The sequence below is a fragment of the Nomascus leucogenys genome, chromosome 7b (genome assembly GCF_006542625.1).
Source record: "Nomascus leucogenys isolate Asia chromosome 7b, Asia_NLE_v1, whole genome shotgun sequence".
In the NCBI taxonomy this organism is placed as follows: Eukaryota; Metazoa; Chordata; class Mammalia; order Primates; family Hylobatidae; genus Nomascus; species Nomascus leucogenys.
Genome location: NC_044387.1, coordinates 86,065,004 through 86,092,491, shown reverse-complemented (window position 1 = coordinate 86,092,491; position 27,488 = coordinate 86,065,004). Strand labels below are relative to the sequence as shown.

Here is a 27,488-nt window from a genome sequence, read left to right as displayed (position 1 = left end):
GGGTGGAGAAAGGGAGATTAGGAGGAGTTGTGGTAAGAGAAGAAACAGGCCAGGGTGGGAAGAAGGTTCTGTAGGGCCTTGTGGGTCATAAAAAGGACTTTCGGCTTTGAGTGACATGAGAGCCATTGATGAGTTTTGAGCGCAGGCATGCCACGATCTGAATCGCATTTTAAGAGGATTACTCTGAGGCTGGGCGTGATGGCTCACGCCTGTGATCTCAGCACTTTGGGAGGCCAAGGCGGGCGGATCACGAGGTCAGGAGATCGAGTCCATCCTGGCTAACACGGTGAAACTCCGTCTCCACTAAAAATACAAAAAATTAGCCGGGCATGGTGGTGGGTGCCTGTAGTCCCAGCTACTTGGGAGGCTGAGGCAGGAGAATGGCGTGAACCCGGGAGGTGGAGCTTGCAGTGAGCCGAGATCGCGCCACTGCACTCCAGCTTGGGTGATAGAGTGAGACTCCGTCTCAAAAAAAAAAAAAAAACAAAAGAGGATTACTCTGGCTGCTGTGTAAGGAAGAAAACGAAGAATCAAGAGAGTCACTGATTGAAAAATGCTGCTATTTGGAAAGCAGCTCATAAAATAGCTGTTAACCAATTGAAGAAAAAGAATTGTTTTTGAGTACCAAGAAGTTTCAATGATAAACAAAAAAAAAGATAATCAAACATTTCTCCCTCATACACGTGCCGCATATAGAGCAAACAAGGATTCTTAATCTGCATTTTAATGATTGTGTCCAATTTAAATACCTACTTTCATGCACATATAGTAGTACTTTCTCTTTCAGAGCATGACCTTATGAGATAAAATAATATTTAAAATGTTTATTATGCCTTCTTTCCAAGTATGATATTATCATTAATTCTGAGAATGATTTCATAAACCTTTTGGCTAGAATGTAACTTGTATGTGGCTTTAATATAAGAAGTAAAAATTTGTATCTATCTTTAGTCTTCATTTTGGTGACAATACTCTTTTTTTGTTACTTTTTTTTCTCATTATGAAAACAACTGATTTGTCAGATTTTACTGCGTAATTATGAGAACAACATAAAACCTTCTATGTTTTCCTTTCACTATTTGAAAAAGTTCTGTAACACACAACACACTAAGGACAAGGTTCAAATGGCCCACAGGGCTGATAAAATTTGGTTTTTAAACGTTCATCAACCTGTCTCTGACTCAAGCTTTTGCTTTCTGATTATTCTCATAAATTCATCATACTTACATTTCCACTTGTCACTGCAGCAAAAGATTCATATTGCACAATCAAACTGAAATCTTCTTTATTCTTAGTACTTAAAAAACTATTTTGTATTTAGCATTTTTACTAATATTTTACTATTATTTTAATGTTTTGGTGAACTGTATTTTGAGTCCTTGATCCACTTTGCGAATTTGGGATATATACAGCACTATGATCACAGCAACAACAAAAATAGGATTACCAGTAAGCAAAAACAATAATACACAAATATGTGAACATAAATTATTTAGACAAATTAATGAATAAGAGCTTGTAGCACGTATACAATCCTTGAAAACATAATTATTCAGAACATAAAGACATTGCTGCAAAAAATCATTATTATTCTTATACTTCAAATTTAAGAAATGTATGTGAGAAAACATTTCAGTCTAAAATGACTAAAACACCTATGAACCACCCATAGATCATCAGGGGCCACCAGTGTTCCACGGACTATGCTTTGAGAAACTGCTCTAGGGGGTTATTGCCCTAGGTTATTGCCAGATCTTAGGGATGGAGAAGCTCTCAGAGCAGTAAGACATCTCGTTTCAACAAGGGGATTTGGCTTTCATCTAATTTACACATTGGGCTTCTGAGGAAAATTTTTGCTTCAAAAAATGTTTCTGCTGATTTGAAAAAAAGAAACTTTAAGAAGCATAACCACTAAGTTTGTCTAGAAGCAGAAATGTGAAACAATCAAAGACAAGTTACTTGAAGAGAACGATATCATACCAGCAGCTAGAGGCACAGTTAGAATAAGAACCTAAGGCCCCCTAACAAAAGACAGTGGTTTTTTTCACTATATCATGTTCTCCTCTTTATACAAAAGGAAGGAAATCAGGATAGGAACCTCTCAAAGCAAAAAACTATTAAAACTGTGCAAAGAAGGCCTAAAGGAAATGCCTAAAGTAAATAACATATCCAGTAAAACTTCTGGCGTAGGCAAGATAAAGAGAAGAGAAATATACAGAATAATCTTTATGCTACTTCATGCTCTAAGAAAACAAAAGAAAATTAATATTAACAAAATTTCTCATGTTATACTGTTACAGGACTTAAAACCAAAAATGGGTCGGCAGATTTTGGCATACCAGATTGATTGTTCAGTAAATTTAGTAGATCTACCATCTCGTCTGCCCAAATTTTTTGCTATTATTGAAGTTCTTTCTGTGGAAGACTTAGAATTCACTTGTCAGAGTTCCATTCTCTGATCATACCATTTCCCAGCCAGAACTACACTAAAAAACAAGCATCAACTGCTGACCTTTCAAATTCATCACTCTTTGAAACTCCAATCACAGAAAAATACTTAGGAAAATGTGCCTCTTTCATCTCTGTGTGGTGGATACTTAGTTCTTCCTACAGAAGCTGGCAACCCCGGTTCCTTTTCTCACTTGTGAGAAATGCTTTGAAAAAACCATGTCCAGCCAAAGTTCTCAGCCTTCTATTTCCTTCTTTACTTAAAATGAGGAAATGATTTGTAGAAAGGGGAAAAAAAAACAATAATAGGATTCATTCATTGTCTACTTAGCTGGTCTGAATTATCTCCTAATCCACATCTTTGCTGACTCTAGGAACTCAAGTCCGTTCTCAGCACTTGAAAAAGGCACCTATTTTGCAAAATTTTGTTCTCATAACTAACCTGGGAGTTGGTAAAACATAAATGCTAAACTTTCTTCAACATACACTAGATGCCTAGGTTAAAGTTACTATATATATAATAGACGGCCAAGGAATAGACAAAAATCAACATTGTGTATGTGTGCACACACGTGGGTAAGCTCAAATATATACATTCAAGTCTTTGCAATGCTTCACATTATTTGTTTTCACATCAAATTACTTCTGTATGCATAGTTATTTGAGCTAACACTGAAGTGCCTTTGCACTCCCCAAGTAACCACAGATTAGTAAAAGCTAACATTTATCGAGCACTCACCAGGTACCAGTGGTTTTGCTGGGCATTTCATGTGCATTGTCTCATTTAATCCTCACCTCATATGAGGTGGACACACTTTATAAATGCTCAAACTGGGACTTCATAAGTTATATTAATTTCCTGAGGTCACAGAGCCAATGATGACAGTACAGATCCTGTTCAAATCTAGGTCTAACTAGGTAGCTCCTAAGCTGGACCACACTCTCTCCATAAAATGTAAGGATGCTACAAGGATATTACTCATTAAATTGCAGTTTCCCCTTTATGAGGACTCATGGGAGAGGCCACTGTCAGTTTCAGTACCGAGAATAATTGGGCTTCTCCTGAGCAAATGATTCCTTTTATCCTTATATTGCTTACTAAAAGTGTAAATGAAATTCATGACTCCCTTTCAGCAGGGAAGAAACCTTAAGCATTTACCTAGCAGCATATTCCTGACTTCATGATTTTGTTCCTATTCTCATTCTGTGAGCCCATTTTCTTTATTCATGTAATTTGGTTTTCGTTTAATCTTGTCTTATATTCTGTATCCATATAAGCCATCTTAACGGTTCTCTAGGGCTGAAAGGAGATAAATGTACGAAAGAATAAGCAAAACTGGATGATAAGAGTTTAGAAATGTGAAAGATATTCCAGAAAAGACATCACCCTGTGGTGAAAAATTGTTTCAGATAACTCGAATGGTGGATCAATCACAAGTGTCAAAGTGATAACTTATTCCAAGAGACTGACCTATGACATTGCTGATGTGATGCTTTTCTCAGACAGTAGGATTTTGGTTTTTCACTAAAGAGCTTCATCATATCAGCAACAAGTTGGAAATATCAACTTTAACTTTTCTTCCAAAGTTGTCTGGAAAGCATAAAAATAGAGATCGGTGGTGGGGATTTGGGTTGCTGATAAGAGAACATGTTGCTGCTACTATTTTCTGATTTTTTTCTTTCAGTTCATAAAACAGATAAATAATGTATGTTTCTTTTTTCTCTTCTAAAACTTTACATTAGAGTGTATTTTTTAGCTAGACATGCAGTTGAATACATGCATTACCTTTCTCTTAAAAAAAAATTGCAGAAAACCCCAGAATAAAGACGAAAGAAACTCTACTTTCTTTCCTTTTTCCTTCAGTAGTCCCTGGCAAATGAGAAGAAAGAAGGATTTCTCCTGTGTAAAAACAACTGATGTACTGGTGTATTCAATAAAAATATATATAATCATTCGATATTTTAAATATTCAATATAATATGAACTTACTTTGTCAATGTTTATATTACAACAAGACAACACAAATTGCCAATGATTATAGGCTTGTCTTCCATATACACGACAGTACTATTATTAAAATCGTGAAAGGATAATACGTCTGTATGAACCAGTACAGAAATAAACTTCATAATTTACCAGATTTTTCCCTCTTTACTATATTTATTATATTTCTAAAAATAGGTGAAATCACAAAATTGTAATGTTCCATCTTTTTGACAATCACAATTAATATTAATATCTTCTCTGTAATTTTAATTTATGAAAAGTTGGCATTTTAATGTAGACTTGAACAATATATTGTGTCCATCACAACAGTGTGGTTTCTCACTCTATATCCCCTATAAAGAACTCATCCTACCTGTGTTAAAGAATATGAAAGTAATTTTTATTTTTTTAATTATAAACTTTTCTGTGGTCGGATTATGACGTGCCCATGGAAAACTTTATAGTTAAAACACATTTGCAAGAACAATAGAAGAGTCCTGCTATCAGCCTTTGGTTCAGTACAGTGCTTTCCTTGGGTAGTTTACATCTGGATTCTCCACCTTAATTCCCATCAAATTAAATGTTTTAGCTGAGGCTATTTTGAGAAAATGTAAAACAAACAAGTTCTCCCAAATCCTTGAAATGAAAGTTAATTGCCATACACCTTACCATCATTTCACTTTTTCTGTTAGGACTAATCGATCCCAAGATCCCTGTAAAATGGAGAAAACAGCCCAGATTAAATCAGTCCACTGCAGTATATATTGAAGAGCCATGTCGAAATTCAGCCTCTTAAAACACACCCTCTCAAAACCCACTCTGTAGTCATTCGTTTCTAAACTCTCCTTTCTTGAAGATTGACTTACTTTTTTACAGGGGATCTTGGACGAGAAACTTCTCTGGAGAGAATTCAAGTCTGGCAGTATGGCTGGCATGGGCCTGCGGAGAGATCACTTCAGTGACCGCTGAAACAAACACCACCTGTGAGCTAGCACACGGCAGTTGTTTAATGAAGCACAGCATCACATGCAGAGCAACTTCTGATGGGAAACAAAGATCCCACTGGAAACTGCTAGGGGCATTAGACAAGCAAAATGTAATTATCTGAACTGAAATCCAGCTGACATCTCTGACAACAAATACCAGGGGATCTTTAAGGATCAGATGCTCCATTTTAAGTCAGTGCCTCTGGCTTCAGTGTTCTCTGCTCCCCCTTCGTCCCCTCAAGGTGGAGAGAACACCTCACACTGAGTCACCAGCATGTACTTTGTCTGCCAATTCTTTCTGCTAGCAGAGAGGAGGTTGGGCTTACACTAACAGAGTAATTGAGACACGTATCCAAATATTTTAGGCCAAATGAATTTTGATTCTTTCCAAATTAAAAGAATCATATAATATTTATAGAAGCTAGAATTCTGCCTTGCCCTCTTCCCTATCCCAGACAGAGCCAGTTTCCCTTGCCTTTTTAAAGTAGACATTTGGAGATAGGGTATCTCGGATTGGCCCTCTGTGGTGCCCAATGAAGACATTCATTTAAATTGTGTCTTTTGTAAATGAAACTTTTAGGAAGGAACTCTTGGACCTTTCAGCCATGGACTTTTGTTGTTGTTGTTGTTGTTGTTGTTGTTTTTAAGACAGAAATTAAGTGAACAGATTAAAACCAGGATATGATCTGAGCTGTGCCAATGTTTGGTCTTGGGATTTTAAGTACCTCGAGTTGAGATGAGAGACCGCAATCACAAAGAAGGGCTCTTTGCCTTAAGAAAAAAAAAAATGAAAACTTTGAAAGTTTTCAAGAATATTAAGAATTAGAGCTAGAAAAGATATCTTTGTTCAATTATCTTTTAATGGTGAAGGCGTAGTTCTTCTAGTGTATATACCATGGATGTTCTCCATTTTAATTTGTAATATTTCAGCTCACATTAGCTGAAGTGCCTTCCCTTGAGAGGATTTTTATAATCTGTCTTAGCTGTTAGAAAATTGTTGCTGGTACTTTACTTAGCTCAATTTTTTCTCTGTTTAGGTTCATGCTGTTAGTCTTAATTACATTCTATTGGACTTCTCTAAGTAGTTCTTTCCTTTACTCCTTGATTTATTTACCTCATCATAGGGAAAATACTGTTTACTTCCTGAACAAATGTATCGTTGCTCCGTCATCATTTTATTTGCTTTGAGTCCTCTCCTCATTGCCCCTTTAAAGAGAGTGAGTTTTGGTCCTGTTTTGTGCCATTATCTGGCATAATGATTAACACCAGTGAACTGGTTTGAATGATGATGTATATAGTTACCGTAAGTGTAAAACACTGATGGGGTTGGTAACTTCCTTTAAAAAAAAATTACAATCTCAGATAATGTACATGAGGAACTCACTCTCACCATTACGTAGAAAGGTCATGAAACTGAATATAGGGATTGCCTTTTTCATGCTCTACTTCTCCACGTGCTAACATATTCAGTCTTAATTGTGTAATTATTTGTTTAATATCTGCTCTCCTCTTTAGACTGAAGCTTCATGAGAGCAGGGCCATATTTCTCTACTTTTTTTCAGGATCTTTAAAACCCTGCACAGTGACCATTACATCATAACATGATTAACAAGTATTTGTTGAGCAAAGAAATAAATGAAGTTGGATCTCAGAAACTCACAGAGCCTTGTATAGCCTGTCATCTCCTTTATCTTCTCTGTATTACTCCAGTCCTTTCACCACCTCTACCTTTTAGTTTGGTTTTATAAGATTATTTGTTCTCTGACTCATATTTATGGAAATATAGCTAATTATCAACAAATACTATTTCTACTTCCCTGAGCTCCTGAAATTAAGCACAAAGGAATTAGTGATTTTGGATTAGTATTTATCAACTATTCAAAATAATGAACTCACCTAAAAAAACCTAGGTCCTCTTAGCAATTCTTAGCAAAATTGACCTTATTTAAAATGATTAAGCCATCCATTCACATTACAGAATTCTAGATTTTATTCTTTGCCAAATTCCAAAAGGCCTTCCACTTACATTTTTATTTTTATTTTTTTATTTTTTTTAGTTAGAGTCTTGCTCTGTCACCCAGCCCAGGGTGCGATTTGAGCTCACTGCAAACTCCAACTCCCAGGTTCCAGTGATTCTCATGCCTCAGCCTCCAGAGTAGCTGGGACCACAGGCCTGCACCACCACGTCCGGCTAATTTTTTGTATTTCTAGTAAAGATGGGATTTCACCATGTTGGCCAGGATTGTCTTGAACTCCTGACCTCAAGTGATCCAACCGCCTCAGCCTTCCAAAGTGTAGGGATTACAAGCGTGAGCCACTGTGCCCAGCCATACATTTATCCACCTCTAATAGCGCCTCCAAGTCCTTTTCATGACCCTCTACTGCATCCACCCCAACCTGAGAAGTGTGATGCTACTGTCTTGTCTAGGTACCATGTGCCTTCTTTCCTTTCATTGTCAGGATCTTTGAACAGGTAACATAACTTTTTTAAATATATTTTTTATTTCAATAGCTTTTGAGGTACAAGTAGTTTTTGATTACAAGGATGGATTGTTTATTGGTGAAGTCGGAGATTTTAGTATGTCCATCACCTGAGTAGTGTACATTGGACCCAATATGTAGTTTTTCATCCCTCACTGCCACTGCCCACTGTCTGAGTCTACAAAGTCCATTATACTGCTCTGTCTGCCTCCACATACCCCTAACTTAGCTCCCACTTATAAGTGAGAACATATGGTATTTGGTTTTCCATTCCTGAGTTACTTCACTTAGAATAATGGCCTCCAGTTCCACCCAAGTTACTGAAAAGGACATTATTTCATTCTTTTTTAATGGCTGAGTAGAATTCCATGTAGCATATATACCACATTTTCTTTATCTACTTGTTGGTCGATGGGCACTTAGATTGGTTCCATATCTTTGCAATTGTGCTGCTATAAACAGATGCATGCAGGTGTCTTTTTGATATAATGACTTATTTCCCTTTGGGTAGATATCCAGTAGTGGGGTTGCTGGATTGAATAGTAGATCTACTTTTAGTTCTTTAAGAAATCTCATGCTGTTTTCCATAGAGGTTAAACTAATTTTCATTTCCACCAGCAGTGTATAAGTGTTCCCTTTTCACCACGTAACAGGACTAACTTTTAATTGGAAATTTCCCAGGAACTGCTGCCACCAGCTTATGCCAATCATATCCATGCTCATACTCAATATTCTAGTTGTCTTCCTAGCTTTCTTCTCTTGGTTAGTGGTACCATGACAGAATTCTCCCAATCACTAAGACTTGAGACTTTAGGATGGTCTTTGGATTAGCCCTCTCCTTCATCCTCTAGGTCCAGCTTTCCAAGCCCTTCGTTCTTTTTCTGAATAGTTTCTGATCCATTACTTTGTCTTCATTCTCACTGATGGCACCCCAGGCCTGACCTTCATCATCTGACATCTGGATACTGTGTCATGAGAGTTCCCAAAGAGAAGCCTCACAGACTTCAGTCCAATGTCTCTTCATCATTTTCTGCTTCAATTTCTGTTCCTAGCCTTATTTTCCCTTTTCTTTCTCAGCTGCCCCAGGCTGCCCCTTTGAACTCCTTTCCTCCACACTCCCAGCCTCGTGCCCCACTCCAGTCATTCTGGTGGAATCCTGCCTTGGCGCTTGTGGACTTCCTTTTCCCTCTGCCTGGAATGCACATCTCTTCATCTTCTCTAGCTCACTCCTACAACTTTCAGGTTTCTGCTCACTTCGTTAAAAAGACCTCTGTCCTGTCCCATCCTTCATCACTATCCCCTGACACTGCATGTACTACTTGCCTATGACGTAGTTATTTATTTTCTGTTACTCTCTTGCTAGAATGTAAACTCTGTGAAAAATAGATTTTCTTTTATTTTTCTTTTCCAGAGCATCTCCAGGAACTACAACAGATAGGAACTCAATAAATATTTGCTGAATGAATAGCTAAATTATGTTTCATTTTTGTTATTCTGTATCATATATAATATCTAATAATAAATTAGACTGGGTGTGGTGGCTCACGCCTGTAATCCCAGCACTCTGGGAGCCAAGGCAGGTGGATTACGTGAGATCAGGAGTTCAAGACCAGCCTGGCCAACATAGTGAAACCTCATCGCTACAAAAATACAAAAATTAGCCGAGCATAATGGCGGGTTCCTGTAATCCCAGCTACTTGGGAGGCTAATGCGGGAGAATGTCTTGAACCCAGAAGGTGGAGGTTGCACTGAGCTGAGATGGCTCCATTGCACTCCAGCCTGGGTGACAGAGGAGACTCCATTTCAAAATAATAGTAATAATAATAATATCAATGATAAATTATAATATTCACATCTTCTCCAGTATTCTGGGATTATCATTTTCTTTCCCTCACTGCAGTATAAATATGAGTATCAATGGGTATTTTAATAAAATCCAAAAGGTGAAGGAATGTGAGGAGGAAGGAATTACTTGGCCTCCTTTGTGTTGTTTCTTCATCTTACATGAACCTACTGCTCCAGGCTTTCCTTCAGTAATGCCTGCCTATCCTATAGGCCACGGCTCCTAGGCATTCTTATTCTCTGAAATCTGCTTCCTCACCAAAGGTGGACTAGCATCATAGATTTCCTTTGCACGAACAAATTAATATGGCACCCAAATTAACAAATGAACCTTGCTACCATCTCTGTATATTTTGTGTGTGTGTTTTGTTGTTGTTGTTTTAGAGACAGGGTCTTGCTCTCTCCGCCACGTTGGAGTGCCGTGAAGCAGCCGTGGCACACTATAACCTCAAACTCCAGGGTTCAAGTGATCCTCTTGCCTCAGCCTCCAGAGTAGCTAGGATGACAGTGTAGGCCACCACGCCCTGTTAATTTTTTATTTTTTGTAGGGACTGAGTCCTGCTATGTTGTCCAGAGTGGTCTCAAACTCTTGGCCTAAAGTGATCCCCTCACCTTGTCGTCCCAAAATGCTGGGATTACAGGCGTGAGCCACCATGCACAGACCCTGTATATTGTTAAGGTCTGGCATTTTTTCTTTCTGCTACAGTAAATTATTAAAAACTATTAAATCATAATAGTGGTTAACATGAATTATTTACTAATTTCCCAACATGCATTCAATCCTCACAATCACTCAATGAAATCAGTACTGTTATTAAAATCTCCATTAACAGATGAGGAAAATTTGGCTTAGAAATATAACCAACTAGCTTTATGTCATAAAACAAGTTTGTGGGTCAGGAATCAAGCCCAGGTCTGTCTGACTCCAAAGCCCGCCATCCTTTACCATTTCCAGCATAAAGTATATTAAATCTCCTTTGGAACCAGGTGAAAGAGTGAATGAATGAACAGATGAATGATTAATTGCACCCATTTTTTTTACTTATTAATGGTGTTTAATAACCTAATTTCAAACTAACTCAAAGAAGGGCTGGTTTTCGTCCAGGGAGAGCATTCTGCAAATAGGGGCCATTAAGCAGACAGCCTGAAGGACCACCTGCCAAAGATTGAGCAGAGGATGTTTCTGAGCTGCGTGGGAGGCAGAACTCCATAACCTCCAAGGTCTCTTCAAGGTCAAGTGATGCATTCTATTACTCCAAGAGGTTTTTAAAAAATGGAAAATTTAGAATATATACAGTCTATGCAAATAGAAATAAAATTAATCTAACTTCATCTTTCTTTTATGCTTTTCCAAAAAAGAAACAATTATTTTAGGGTGAATCCAGGAGATAATAATCAGAATATCAACATTTTGAACTCTATCAGCTTTAATTCATTTTTCTCTTTGAGTTTATACTTTTGTAGCACTGACTTTTCTCTAGAGTCAAGAAAATAACAATGGTAAATAACGAGCTCTTCGTGTTCCTGGAACAAACTACTCAATGCTAGAAATGTCGGCTTCAGCATGTGCTGAGAAAGCATCCAGATGTTAGCCAGCTGAAACAATATATCCTAGCACATCTAAATAAAAAATTCATCTTCCTTTAAGAATTGAAGTCAAAATGGGGTTTAGGATTCCCAATAAGGGTCAATAAACTGCAAGTATTTATGAATCTCTGAACTTGCCTATTGCCAGAAGGTATCTGTACAGTTCCTAGAACACTGAGAATTAAAAAGTAAATGAAATGCTAGATATAATAGCTAACCTTTCTGATTATCGTAAATTGAGCTAATAATAGCAAAAGTGCCTAGTGTTTATTTCATTATTACTTGTGAGTTTCACATACCATGGTCATGGGTTGCTCAGAAGAACGAGCTGTAGGAAATGCAAGCGAGAGGAGAGGTGACAGAGGAATTGGGAGTTGTGCAGATCATTGGGAGATCTAGGGACAGGGAGGGGCATTCTCCACCCACTCCCCCTAAACTCTTTAAAAGGCAGATGAATAAAACTGTCAAGCAAATAGAACAAAAGGCTAAGGAACCTTGAAAACTTTGGAAATCAACATTGCTTTTCAGAGTCACAGAAGAAGAAAGGTTCGTTCCTATAGAAATGAAATTGAAGAAAAAGTAAATTAGAAATTAAGACATAAAACATGGATGCTTTGATTTTTCCTTAGCACTCCCCTCATCAGTTGAGCCAGGATGGACTAAAGTGTGTTTCCCAAAGTGCAACCCATCCCCACCCAGTATTAGAATCATGGAGTTGATTTAAAAAAAAAAAAAATAGAAAAACAGAGTGAAAAAAAAAAACCAATTTTTGAGCCTCACATTAGACTCAGTGAATAAATATTCCTGGATAGTGGGCTCAAACAATTCACATTTTATAATAACACCCAAGTGATTCTTATTTACAACATAATTTGAAATCTTTGGGATGTGAATAGCGTTTTGTGATAACTAATATTTTAGAGAAATGTGAAGTGCAAGGCCGTGATTAATTTTGAGCACAAGAATAAAGGAAGAATCAGCTTAACTTTTAGAAAACAGAAGGCAAATTTAGCAAACAAACCAACAAAAACTGTTGAAAAGTAAGGAAGCTAGAACGAAGTTTCTCTTTTCTAATGTCCCTTTCTTCATTCTATCTTAGAACAAAAAGGAGAGGCAGGAAGTAAAAGAGGTTGACTCGTTTGTTAACAGAACATTATCTCAGTTTACCAAGACTCTTCCACAGCCAAAGTCACTTTGCTTATCTGTTCCTTTTCATGTTGGGACAGCTTTAAAACTAACAATAACCCAGAGCTACTCTTAGGCAAAACTGTGAAATAACAAGTTTTCCTAAATAAGTAATGGAGAGGTTGCGTTAGTGTCCTGTGCCTGCCATAACAAATCAATGCAAACTGGGTGGCTTAAGACAACAGAACTTCATCATCTCGCAGTTCTGAGGCCAGGAGTCCAAAATCACAATGTCGACAGGGCGGTGCCCTCTCCAGAGGCTCTGGGGAAGAATACGTTCCATGGCTCTCGCTAGTTCCTGCTGGTTGCCAGTCATTGTTGGTGTTCTCTGGCTTGACGATGCACCACTCAATCTCTGCCTCCCTCTTCATGTGGCACTCTCCTGGGTGTGTCTCATCTTCACATGTCGTCCTCCTCTCTCTGTCCAAATTTCCTCCTTCTTATAAGAACATTAGTTACTGGGCCAGGCACAGTGGTGCACACTTGTAATCCCAGCTATTCAGGAGGCTGAGGTGGGAGGATCACTTGAACCCTGGAGGCAGAGGTTGCAGTGAGCCAAGATTGAGCCACTGCACTCCAGCTTGGATGACAGAGCAAGACTCGGTCTCAAAAAAAAAAGGAACATTAGACATTGGATTAAGGCCTACCCCAATGCAGAATGACCTCATCTTAACTTGATGGCATCTGTAAAAATCCTATCCTATTTCCACATAAGCATAATGTCACATTTACAGGGACTAGGAGTTAGGAATTAAACACATCTTTTTGGAGTATCCAATTCTACCCAGTACACTGAGTGAATGTTAAACGGATGCTGGAGACAGAACTGAAGCTGTGTTGTTTTTATTTCATATTGCCTTCTTCTCTGTGTGTCTATACTGTTTCCTAGTCTGTCTCTTACAAGGATACTTGTCATGGGATTTAGGCCCACCCAGATAACCTGGGATAATGACCTCATCTGGAGGTCCTTCATAAGTTTATCTGAAAAGGTTCTTTTTTCAAGTAAGTTAACAGTAACACATTTCAGGGATTAGGATGTGGACATATCCTTTTGAGGGCCACCATTTAACCCACTACAAGGTGATAAAAACTTTTATTTTTTTATTTTTTTATTTTTGTAGAGATGAGGTCCCCCTATCCTGCACAGGCTCATCTCAAACTTCTGGCCTCAGATAATCCTACTGCCTTGGCCTCCCAATTTGCTGGAATTAACAGCTGATGGAATTTAAAAACAGACTGTATCTTCACCTTTTCTGAAAGGGTTTGAGTATATTCTTGCCTAAAGCGGATAAAATTACTCTGCAAGGTCATTCCTAACTTATATAATTCTCTAATTTTATAATCTTATGAGAATTTGGGTTATCAAGACCTTAGTTAAAGCAGAGAAAAAAAATTCTAGGCAAATCTATTATGAGTAAGCCAGACACACAGTATTCTATTTTCAATAAGTTTAAATTCACAGAAATGATTTCTTCAGAAGGACAATGCATGTTCACACTTAACTCTGAACAAGGAAGATTTTTTTTAACATTTAGGAACTTATAAAATGATGTAAATCTGAAAGACAGGCCAAGCTATAGCTTGAATAGATATTTATTCAGCATTAATCTCTCAAAACATTTGTGACGTATAGGTCAGACCTGGGCAGCAAGAAGATTTAAAAGACACAATATGTGCTAAAACCAAGTCTTGAGGGGGATATTTTGTCCTTCCTGTGTCTGTACAAACTCCCTCCCTTATCCCTAACCCAAAGTTTGAAAACTTCTCACGTGTTCCAAATGACTTAATTCTAGTGAAGATTTAAGGAAAAATAAAAGATGATTGTGATGAAATATATCAATTCCCATCATCATTGTTTTTAAATCTTGAAGTTACTCAGGCATTCTAGGTTTTTTTTTTAACTATAACATAACCTGGAAGCTAAGCTGTGTTTCCAAAATACTCTAGTAGGCAGCCAACTGATTGAAGGACTCAGCGGTAGTGAGTTTCAAACGGGAAATGCCTAAGAGAAGAGGGCTGCCGACATGAAAGAGAATGAAGTCAATTTCTTCAGACTTCTTAGGACCCAGCCTTAGAACTTGCTTTCTAATATTTGGAGTATTCAGAAATATTTCTGAGGGTGAGGTACTCAAAATTTTCCTATAGAATTCACAATTTCAGGATTAAAATCAGGAAAACCAAAAAAAAAAGCACAAACTCATGTAGATACACACATAGAGTCATGTCCTGTATTGACAAGTCTTTGAAGGCTAATTTCATGAAGTAATCACACTGAGCCCAGAAACCAAGTCAGCCCATCAAAATCTATAATTTTCCTGCCAAAGCAAAGTAAATTTACCATGTTGCCAAAATTCACGTGAAAGCATATAGCGTCTATTTCTCTTCTTATTTCATAGTTGTTCAAATCAGTGGTGTCTAAAACAGAGTATGCATGATCATCTACAAGGGTGAAAAAGAACATCTGCTTGTATTTATTTTTAATCTTAAAACGTAAGAATCAAGCTTTACTTATACTTAAAATATGTCTTTCTATAATTCATAAATTTTAAAATGATTATATTGAGATACATAGCCATAATGTTTTTACTCATTTAGATATGTAACATTTTTACTTACATAGATACATGATTAAAATGAATTGGAGGCTCCTGATTTAACCAAATTGGAAATAATTTAGTCACTTTTTTCTTTCCCTGTAAAGCATGGATCTTCATCATTTTTTTGGATTTCTGAATTTTATGAGGATATAAATTATATAATATAAATTATACTCATTTCAATATAAGTATAAATTATATGTAAGGTCTTGAAAATGTTTTTGAGTCATTGTAGGCTAAACTGGTCCACATGCTCATACAAACAGTTCCATAGGATAACATTTACATAAAAGCATCCAACATATTACATCTCTAGGAAAATCTCTTCCAAAAACATGAAGAAGAACATTAAGAAATTATACCCCAGTCATTCTTGTAGTTTAGATAGTACAGCGAAAAGAAAAAACAATGAGGTCAAGTTAGTGATTTCTTCAGTCTTCATAAGAAAAATCAGTATTTGCTAAAGCTACATATGAGACATCCTGCAATTTAAATGTTGCAGTCTAAATCTCAGGGATTTTTGGATTCCATTTACCATCTAAATTCTTTTTCCCTCCCTGACATTTTTAAGTCAACGAAGAAGCATATGAACTACTAGAGATTTGTTCTAAGATCTTGACCAATGACCTTTATGGGCAGGGACTGTCTTGCCCTTGTTTTAAAGCTCACCAAAATAACTATGCCCGGCTGTCATGTCAAGACAAACTGACGTGCCACGGTCACTTATGAGAGATGCCATGAAGATTTTATTTCTAACAGTAGTTCGAGTACAAAAATTGAAGAAATAATCTGTGCTTTCTGCCTGCCACCATCCCTCCCTGCTCTTCTGGTGCAAAATCCTTTTCATCTTGTAAACTCCTCCTGTTTTTTTGAGTCTGCTGTCAGTAAAAGGACTTGTCCTCTGCACCTACAGGGGTGGGCATGTGATGGGCTACTTCAGACCCTTAGGCACATTCTTCAGTCCAAGGGTGAGAAATTGGCTACACAAGGTCAATTGGAGTCACTTTCAGTATTAAACTAAATGCTGTGATTGGGGGAGTCGGAGGGACTTCTTTTCATTTTAGATCATTGGTACCAAAGACTGTACAAGCCTGGTGCTACCAGAGCCATTTTTTGCCACCAAGTGGAAAAAGCATACTTGAGAATAAAACCAACACGGAGGAAAGAAGAGTTGACAGACGGGAAATAGAAGGTACTCAGTTTTACGTCTGTGCTTTTCTATTAGGTTGATGCAAAAGTAATTGCAGTTTTTCCATTTTGATGGGGAAACTGCAATTACTTTTGCACCAATTTAATATTATATGGGGGCAATAAAGTTTCTCTTGGCATTAGATTTCTACCAGGTGCAACCGAGAAAAGTCCTCTTACCACAGGGATGATATGCTAGAATACATCCAGGCTACTATTATAATAAAGTCACTCTTACTTTCTAGATATATTTCCTTGAGTGGGATAAAGGTAAATCTCTAAATAGCCTAAAATCATGGCTGTGGCTATAGTCACTGAGTGTGTCAAACATGTGAACAATACACATTATATGTCTCTTAATTCACACATACCTATACGTGCACACACACACACACACCCCCCTCTGAATATTGCTCTAACGTAGCTAACAGAGTACTATGCAGAGTTGTTTATTCAACAAGCGTAACTGATTAACAACAACATAATGTTTGAATTTTCTCTAGTAATACCTATCCACCAAATAACTGTTTGTTCCTATTTTGGCAGCATTCTTTTATTTTCTTGCCTTCTAATTTCTTATTGTCTCATATAGTTTCTTTTAGGCCACACAATGTTAAAAAAAAGCTAAGTCCGGATTTTTATAATATTTTATGACTTGACAGTTTTTACATGCTGAAGATCACGGAATGGAAATTATCATTGACACCCCCCCGCTCCCACCAAAAAAACTTAAACATTTGTTCAAGACCTTAGTCAATTTAAAATATTTTGCTAAGTCAACTAAATAAGCACTATTCTTTGAAGAAGGCCAATAAATGATTTCACCTTTTCTTAGATTATTATTACTTGTATTTCTTAAAGAATAGGGCCCAAGGGGAGAACTCCTTTAAAAGAGAAATAGAAGGAGTAAAATCACTTTCAGATCTTTCTCACTAGGAGAAGTTGATTCTTCTACTAGCTTCTTTCTCTGCTATGATGTATTATTAAAAATGGGAAGACAGTGTTGATGGCATGTGTTGTATAATAGCTTTGTGGGGTACCATTTATTTTACTTTAAGGAGAGTTTATTTCATCTTGGGCCAACTGGGAAAGCTTTTCAGAGGCCATGAGCACACTGGCTTTCTTCATATTAGATAAAAGCAAGGACATTGCTCATACATTGATCTGAAGTTATTCAAAGCCTGAGTTGGGGAAGAGAGAATTTCCTTCCTTGGTACAGAGTAGCTTTCACATCATATCGATGCATTCAAAATCTGAAAACTCTTTTTAAATTGAGAATGTCGGAGGAAAATTTTCACCTTTTTTGAAGTGTAAACTGAAAATGTAGAAATTTTATTAGATCAAAAAAGGAATAAAATTAAAATAAAGTTTAATATCAACTTTAAATGTCAATGTATTCTAAAAGAGTAGTGAAAAACTGGATTTAAACCATACCAGTTATCTGGATATCTTAAATTACTGCTTCGTGATTCATAAGTTGTAGGTTATCATAAACTGTTTGCTTGTAGAGTGCTGAGCACATGGCTCCCAGGAAATATTTTTCTGGCAAACTTTTCGTTTGAATTGCCAGAAAATAAATGTTTTAGGCTCTGTGGGGTATCTAATCTCTCCTAAACTCTGCCTTTGTAGCATGAAAGCATCCATAAATGTTACATAAATAAATGTGCATGTTCTGATATAACTTTATTGACAAAATCAAGTAGGGGGTTGGGTTTGGCCTGCTGTTACAGTTTGTCAACCTCTGCTCTATGCCTAACTCTGAATTATCATTTGAGTTGCTAAGAATGGGATGGTGTATGCATTTAATAAATGGAACATTTTCCTGAAAATCAAAATATGAGTTCTCATTCTAAATTTACCAATATCATGTTAATCAATTCATTCTAAAGGTCTTCCCTAAGGCCTAGCTTTGTTAGGTGAAGGAGAGAGATTTTTGGAAAAGAAAATGAGGGGGATTGTCAGTGAGGGAGGCTTTAGGCTCATGCTCTGATTGGAGGCAGGCCAAATTTGCATTTGTCTACTTTGTAAGTTTGAGCTGTACAAAATCTCATTTAAAAAATATTCAACTTGGAAAGATTGGGTAACTTCCGTAAGTTATTTCCATAAGTCACATCTAGCCCTAGTTGTCAATTAAGATCCAATTACAGAAAGGCATGCCTCAAATGTAACATGAGTCTTGTGTAAAGGAAATTCAAGGAGAAAAAATATATATTTTAAATGAAATAAATGTCTTTGTAGAGAATTCTAGAGAGCTGAGGAATGACAACTGGATACGGGATATTAGCAATGTCAAGACAAGAACACAGTTACACCAGTGCTTGCAATCGCTGGCTTGTGGGGAGCATCCTACCTTGAGGTTTTCAGAAGCTGCTCCCCACTGACACAGACTTAATAGGCGTCATGAAGAAAAGGATGCAGCTTTTCAGCAGTGCTCAGATCACATGTGACAGCCATAATTGAGTAAGCAAACAGGGTGCTGAGAAGAGGGTAATGGGCCATGCAGATAGAAGAAGAGCTGAGCAAATCTTAGAGGTGATTCTCATTGACAGCAATGTGAAACTGGTAGGTGTACATTGAGCTCCAAACATTCTCCCAATCCAGAGATGGAAGTTATTATCATCTTGACAGGTCTGCAAACCATGGCCACTGTCCAAGTACCATCACACACAAAGAAATAGAAATTAGGTTATAAATTTCCCCTTTTAGGCACGCCAAAGGAATTAGAATAGTTGGTAGAATTGGGAGCAAACAAGATACTTTAATTAGATTACAACATGTGAAATTGTTAACTCACTGGCCAGCCCTAGGACTCAGAAATTTTGGAAAAGAATTAAAAAATTGATACTCTGAATAAACACAATTTTGTGATCTCCCTAAATTTCATCCTGTAAGCTCTCTCTTCGTCTTTGGTTTTTAGCCCATTAACTTAACTCTTGTCTACTTCACAGAGGCAATATAGATACAAGATCCCAAGGTAGAGTAGCCCTCAATGGGGCTTACTGAAAACAATGCATTCTATTCAAATGGGCAAATTTAAGCTTCTTTTAATCTCAAGAACTGGGTGAGAAAATCAGAGGAATGCAGATATGGTCTCACTTCTGAGCCATGATGCTGAGAAATGCTCTACATCCAAAGCACTGGATATAGTGTGTACTTTGGCTAAGCTGCCACCAGGTGAATGGTATTACTTATTTAAATTCTTGTAATCTAATCAGAATGACTTCCTATGAACATAATTTATAGATTTAAGGAAAATACAGTCTAATATCCCAAATTACCAATAATGTTTCTATAAAACTATGTATTAGAATAAATACATAAATATTAATTACCACTAACAAAATATGTTTGCATACACACACATACACACACAGAGTAAAAGCAAAAGTTCCCAACTTTTTGGTCTATGGTACTCTTATTGTTTCAGTAATTTTTTCATAGCACTCCTAGACTAAAAGAAATGTCTAATAATTATATTTATTAACTAGTTAGAAATCACCAAAAACTCAGCTCTATAAAGATACGATATCAGCAAAAAGAATGTAGCATGATCAGTGAGGAAACTGTGAACTATGTCAAGCTTCATTATGACCAAAAGGTATCGAGGGTTGCTGTCTTTCGCTGGAAAATGTAAAACGTCCCGCAGCCCTCCTGTGAGTTTGCTGCAGCACCCCGGGGTGCCTTGGCACACTGTTCAGAAACCACTGGATTAAGACAAATCTGGGAATTATTCTGTGTCTACTCTCCCATCCCAGTTAAGTTACACAATAGCTAGTATTTTAATGTTTTCATTCTTGGCTCAGTCTAAAATTGATCGTTCGCTTAACTTTAATGAACAAAACAAAACTTGAAATTGATTTTACTTTGAGGCTTCAAAGAGAATCAATGGTTCTCAGTACTATCTGTTTAAGCCTCTTTCTTCTTCAGCGGGAAGGTCTCAATGGCCTTCACACAACTTATCTAGGAAAATGCGCACTTGTCCTTTGTAAGGTCACAATTAATAGTCTTCATTTTTCCCCAGAAGCAAAACCGAAAAAAAACAGATGCAGAATATTTCTTACATTCTGACTAGATTTCTTGACTGAAAAAATCTCATTGACCATCCTTGATTAATCAGGATATTTCTAAATTAATAATCTCTCACCACACAAGAAGCTTGTCATTCACCTGTAGTTTCATCATAGGTTTTAACACATGCTGTAAGATTTCAACTCTCACTTATAGGCGGAGATAATGGTTTCTTGATAGCCTTATGTTCTTCATCAAGTTAGGTCCTTGAAAAAATAATTTAATTAGAATATTTTTATAGAACTATGGTTCTTCACAAACATACATGAAGTGTCATCTAACTAGAGAAGAATCTTGGATGCCTCGGAAGAAAAGCTAAGAGTGTGTGTGTGTGTGTGTGTGTGTGTGTGTGTGCCTGTATGTCTGTCTCCATCATGCACTCATGACAGAGAGAGAGATAAAGAGGAGAAAGATAAAGATTCACATTCCTTAAAGATATGTGAACATGAACATGTGACAATGTGAATTTGATAGAATGAGTGTAGACAGGCAGGGAGGAAGTGAGTAGGAGTCTACACTGAAAGGGTGGGCTAACCAACTGTGGTAGGCCATAGGGTTTTCTCAGATCACTGGCAGTTTTCAGATAGATCTAAAGCGATTCTATCAAAACATGTTAAATACCAACGATAACCAAGGACAAATTGCCACATTCCAAAAGCAATCAGAGTTGGCCTGCATTATCCTTCCTCCCCACATTCTTTGGAGGCTTATCACAACAGCAACCACATGCGTTATAAACAGTGTTACCCTTCAACTAGGCAACTGGCTTCTTCCCCTGCAGTAGTTTAAAACCACCCTCTGCTCCCACAGTCAGTAAGATGTTCTGCATTAACTTTGCACTGTTCTCCTCTGAAGGCAAAAACAAGATCCTTTTGCATTAATGATTAGCAAAAATGCCAAAGGCAACAACTTTGACAAGGACCATACTACAAGCATAAGTTTGTGTTGATAGTTTCTCTTCAATGTAGTTACGAGTGCTCTGCCATCATCTATGAAACCTATCAGTGCACATAGACCACCAAATCATGCAACAAATCCTAAGAGTTTACTGGAAATAAATTACTGGATTATGTTTATTTAACTACAAACTTTAAAATCTGAAAAAAAAACCTGGGTAAAACTGTTAAATACGGTATTCATTACAAGTAGAAAGATGTTTAAAATTGATGTGAAAACATGACTACATTGCAATTTAAACTTAAATTTCAATAAGTACCTAAATTTAAAAGCCCGTAATAATTATAGGATGTGTAGCCTTAAATTAAACAAGACTACTCTTGAATTAAGTAAATGCTAACGTTGTACTACCCGCTAAGTAAATACTAATTAGTTGTCACAGCAATTTTTCTGAATCTTCTCACAGTATAGTGAGATATGTGTAATGTATATTATGTGAAGTCACCAAGGGTGGGGTCTGGAAGATGTAACAAGCAAAAATAAAGCCAGATGTCAGTAAAATGCTCCCTGTTACTATGTTTTGGAGCTCCATATGGGAGGGAATAATTACACTTTGGCAGTAAGAACCACCCAAGAAAACATATTTCTAAGTTTTTATCATAATACATTTGGAACTTTCTAGAAATAGTAGCAGAAATATTATAATAAATTCCAGAAGTTTTAACATGCAAGTAGTCATGGCGATCCCCTTTTCCCTCTGGTGAATCTGAGAGATGACTTGAAGACTGGTGATATATCAAAACTTTCTTAAAAATTTTTTTTCAAGGAATTTTCTAACCAGAGGATTGCAGACTTTAAAACAGTCATTATTGGTAAATATTCCTTTCCTAACCTCTCTGTTTCAATTGTTTCTCTGTAAAATGGAGATAATAATAGTGCCAACCTCATAAGGTCCTCTCAAAGGCTAAATGAGTTAGTACACAGCTACAAACTCACATAGACAGAAGTGTCTCAGAATGTGAAGTTATTTCTCTTTTAGAGAGATAATACAGTACATCATCATATTACGTCCATTAAGGATAGTTTTTGCTACCAAGTGAGTTCAGGTCATGTCTGGTCTTGCTGCTAATTGAGCTTAAAACAAACTTTTCTTGAATTTTAGAATCATGGATGAGGAATTCTAGTCCTGTATATGTAGAACACTTAGCACTATATCTGGAATACAGTAAGAATTAAGCTTGTATTTTCTTTTTTTTTTTTTTTTTTTTTTTTGAGATGGAGTCTCACTCTGTTGCCCAGGCCAGAATGCAGTAGTGTGATCTCGGCTTACTGCAACCTCCACCACCCAGGTTCAAGCGATTCTCCTGCCTCAGCCTCCCTAGTAGCTGGGATTACAAGGCATGAGCCACCACGCCTGGCTAATTTTTGTATTGTTTAATAGAGACAGGGTTTCACCATGTTAGTGAGGCTGGCCACGCACTCCTGACCTCAAGTGATCTACCCGCCTAGGCCTCCCAAAGTGCCAGGATTATAGATGTGAGCCACCATACCTGGCCAGTGTGTATTTTCAATCATTATATTACAGTATTATTATTACCCAATTCGAAATTTGAGAGGATATTTTTCTTCTTTCCTTCCTTCTTTCCTTCCTTCCTTCCTTCCTGTCTTCCTCCTGCCCTTCCTCCCTCTCTTCCTTCCTCCCTTCTCTTTCTTTCAACAAATAACTAACAAGGGCATTTTATTTATAAAGCACAGTTCTCCATGACAAGATAACTTGGGTAGCACTCATGTAAAATACAATTCCTTTTCCTGGTCCAAGGATCAGTAAGATTTCTAAAATTATAACTTTTTTGTTGCTACATAAATTGTTTATCACCCCAAGCAAAAATTATAGCCATACTTTCTATAGCCATACTTAGCAGCTATCACACATACATTTAAAAAGGCAATAATTGAATTAAATTAGCAAGTAAATGTCAGCCAGTCTAATTGTGTCACTATAATTGTGGCCATAATTGTGACTACCAAGGTTTTCTCTTATTACCACTTATAATAGGAAAAATGAAAAAACTTTAACAAATCTTTTATAAACCACTCTTAAAATGAATAACTAAACAATACACAGTTAAATCTCACTTTGACGTTTTCCAAGGATCCCCTCCCCAAGAAAATGAGATTTCCAATGTAATTTCTAATTTAATACAAGGACTGATAAAAGAATAAAATGAACTGGGGTAATACCCTATCCTTATTCAAACAGTAGTGATCAAAGCCAAATTCTTGTTAAATAATGTTTAAATAAAGAGATGAAACTCTTCAAAGCGTTCCCCATGAATTCCCTGAGAAAGTAACTTATGCTTGGTCCAAATCTTACAGGGGAAAAAAAAAAAAACTCTTGGAGCAAAATGCGGAGTATTCCTTTCAACATAATGACAATCAATCGTATCCCAGGGTCTCTCTAAATCCAATTCTAATGTCTAAATGGGACAGACTCTTCTACTGAAGGTGTTTTCACCATTTTCCCAGTTGTTCAACTGCTGTATCTACATTCTTGGAATCTAACTAAAAGATGAAACTGAGACTTTTGTGCATTTCTAACTAACTTTGCCTACTTTGAATATAATACCATAGAAAGCAGAAATAATATCTCTTACCTCCTAGAGTTATTGTATGAATCAAATTTAATTTCAACAAACATTTACTTTCAACTTACTACTTGCCCAATAAAGATATATAGATATATGAAAGGTTGTTGAACCTATGAAATGACATAAAATTATAACACTATTTACTCTTAATCTATTGCAAATCAAGAGAGAAAACAAGAAGTTGATCTAGAGAACCACATTTATACATTTCCTTTAAGTAATGAACTTTGGTAGATTCACCTTTAAATTCTTTAATGAAAAACTCACAAGAGCCATTTATTAGTCATACTCTAAAAAGCCAGATGCAGGCTATTTTGCATGCAATATATATATTGGCCCTTATGGGATTTACATTATATTCTCTGTGACAGTTAAACCAATGAGACTTTTCTCTTTTCCTTAACCATCTGGGGGAGGCAGGAACAAAGGAGAATATTGATAAATCTGGAAATAGGGCTGGAGAGTATCAGAGAAGGAAGCCTTTGGGAAGGTGAAGATATGGTAGCCAGTACTCATGTTGTAAAAGAATACAACTCCAGCCTCAGAGTCCAGAAACACTCCCACAACCAAGGGCTGCTCACACAGATGAAGGGAAGTTAAGGGAGATGTAAGGGCTACATAGCCTTTCTTTTGGCATAGTCTGAGGGTCCAGAAACCAGACTGAGGCTCTTGCTTCATGTCAGGGAACCTCTGCACTTTGCCATACAAACTCCTAAATCCCACCTGGCTCGTTCTCCGACATCCATTTCGAAGGAGCATCTTCCTGAGAGGCGAAGCCCTCACAACCCAGGACACAGGGGAAGGCACTAAATCTCCTAGAAGAAGTGCTGTGACAGTCCTGGGGATATCCAAAAGTCACTTTTCTCCGATCCTCAGAAAGAATTAGTTCACTATGAGCTCTATCTGGATCCAGAGTCACATTGACTGTAATCCCAGTACTGTAGGAGGCTAAGGCAGGTGGATCACTTAAGTGCAAGAGTTTGAAACCAGCCTGGGCAACATGGCAAAACCCCATCTCTTGATGGCTCCTTAACATTTTCTTCACATTACAGGAAATAAAGCTCAAACATGTTGCACATAATATGAAACTCCAAGGAGAAGGCCTCTGATGTTTCCAGCTTCACAGCCCGACTCCTGCCCACAGTATCATTCACATTCTGCAGCAATTTTGGGGCTGAGCCCTGACATTTTTCCCCCAGTTCCAGCATGTGGCTCTTGAATTCAGCCTGAGACCGGTCCCATGGTCCCTCAGTCTACTCAGACGCTATTGTTCTTCCTTCTCCTGTCTCCAGAGATGAGACTTCTCCTCCTCATGTAGGAAACTCTGGAGATTCTTAAAGTCAAACTTGAGTTTTTTGTCTCTGAATTTGTGTCTTCTCATGAGGAGATATAAAACTGCAATTTCCATTATTGCTGTCTAAATTCATGCAGTGAGAGTGTATAATCTGGGCAACTTAAGTCTATGCTTTTGAGTTGCAGTCCTCAAACTTGGCCCAAATAAACTCTGTACTTATTGTCCATTTAGTTATGTGCATTGCTGTGAACACCTTCTGCTCTGTACACTCCTCTTCAAGTTACCTCAATTTTGTCACAGCTTTTTGGAGCTTTTCCTTGTAGCCCTGGCATATGTCTTCAACAAGAGTTGTGGTGTGCCCTTTGTGCTGCGGTGCCCGCTCACAGTGCCAGCAGATGAGCTGCCCCTCGTCTTCACAGAACAGGTGGAGCTGTTCCTGGTATCCCAAGGCATCACTGAAGCAAGCCACTGTGTTTAGTTCATTGCTGAGTTGAATCAGATTTTGTCCTTGGGTTAGACTAGAATCATCCACTCCACTTAGTCTTCCAATTGCACTATTACTGCAACACATTCATACAATGGCATAGTATGCTGCAATAGAAATGCACAAAACAGAACAACATGATATGGCACATGTGATAAATCCAACAAAAAATGTTAAACAAAATGGGAAGTTGTAAAATATATACAGTATATTACATATATGTAGTTTAAAATATGCAGAATAAAGTCTTATGTTTTATATAGAAATACACATGTATAGTAAAAGTAAAAATATATAAATAAGAATGATCAAGAGCAAATTCAGCATGGTTACATCTCTGGAAAGGGAGAGAGATAAATGACATTACAGAAGAGACACAGAAGGTTTTAACCAAATCTAAAATGGTTTATTTCTTTAACATAAACATCTGATATGATTATGACAGAATGCTAAGAATTGTTCAAGCTATGTGTGGATAATCATAGACATATATTGTTTTAATTGTTATACTTTATGTTTGAATATTTCATAATTTTAATGCCAAAAAAAAAAAACCAAATAGATGTGTGCCTGATAGGTGGAAAAAAGACAAGGAAGAGACCATGAAATATAAGGCTTTTCTCTTGGAAACTGTTCACGTACTACACACTACTCTGATCTTTTGGCAATCTCTTTAGCAGCAAAACAATGCCAAAATTATCTGAAGACTAAAAAAAATTTATAACACTGAACACTCAATATGACTCACAGTCTATGCTCTAATGCTTTCTTTTAATCATTTCTAAAATATTGTGTAAAATTACTGCCATTTTACAGGTAAGGAAATCCAGATGCAAAGTAATCTGCGCATGATCATGCAGCTGTGACAGAACTGAGACTTGAATCCATACAGGTGTGGACCCCAAGCCCATTCTCTTTTGTCAATACTGTATTGGGAAACCATAAAAACCAGACAGAAGAGGAAGGAAGCCACGCAAAGTTCTGTCAGAGAAGCAGTTAGGGACATAGCTGAGGTAGAGTCTGCTAGAAGCCAGTATAGGTAGAGAAATTCTTTTAAAATATGAGATCTGAGCCATGCTTCAAATAATATCTTATTACTGACTTAAAAGCAGAAAGTGGAATATGGGTGAGGAAAGCTTAAAAAGGAGTGCGAAATCATGACAGAAAAAGTCCATTTCCTTGGAGCATGAATGGAGAGTGAGAATTATAAAAAAGAGAAAACAGACAAAAGAGAGAATAGCCCTCATGGAAAATGAAAGGAAAGAGATCCAAATCAGAAATTAAGTGATAGAAAACAGATGAAGACTATTACAATATAAAAATAAGGAAAGCAGAAGAATCAAGCATTAGCTTCTGAAATTTGAATTATTCCAAACTGTTAAGGCAGAAAGAGGAGCTGAATCATCTGATTTCAAAGGTAGGAAAACTGGAACAAATGATTAAATTGAGGGAGAAATGGGGAGCAGAATTGTGGTTTGTTTATTTTTGGAGGTTAAATGGAAGCCTCTTTTGAAATGTATTAAAAGCATCTGATTCCACATAAGGAACTTTGAAAAGTAGAACAGGGAAAAGAATTCTGCTTCTGTTTTCCCTGAGCCTTCTGCAAGTACTTAGGTGGGTGTGTTTGGGTGGAAACATGAGCTTTTTGTTGAACACCCTCTGATTCTCCCCCTCCCACCTGAAGTCCTAAAGCTCTGTTTATGACAACACAATCATTTCTACAGTAACTAAAAAGCTGTCAGCAAAAGAGGATTATTGCTTAAGTTGAGAAATAAGCAACTAAAAAACTCTTAAAC

At 37.1% G+C, this 27,488-nt stretch overlaps 1 long non-coding RNA gene and 1 pseudogene across 1 annotated transcript in view; both read right to left on the bottom strand.

Annotated features, from left to right (window-relative positions):
- Positions 1 to 5,414, bottom strand: part of LOC105740082 — a 78,067-nt gene extending 72,653 nt beyond the window's left edge. Inside the window, exons 1-2 of the long non-coding RNA XR_001116096.2 lie at positions 5,302 to 5,414; positions 4,235 to 4,318 (exon numbers count right to left, since the gene is read on the bottom strand). This is a non-coding gene — a long non-coding RNA (uncharacterized LOC105740082). The remainder of the gene's footprint in view (positions 1 to 4,234; positions 4,319 to 5,301) is intronic.
- An 18,899-nt stretch (positions 5,415 to 24,313) lies between these two features.
- LOC100586676 lies at positions 24,314 to 25,779 on the bottom strand (annotated as a pseudogene).
- Between the last annotated feature and the right edge of the window lie 1,709 nt (positions 25,780 to 27,488).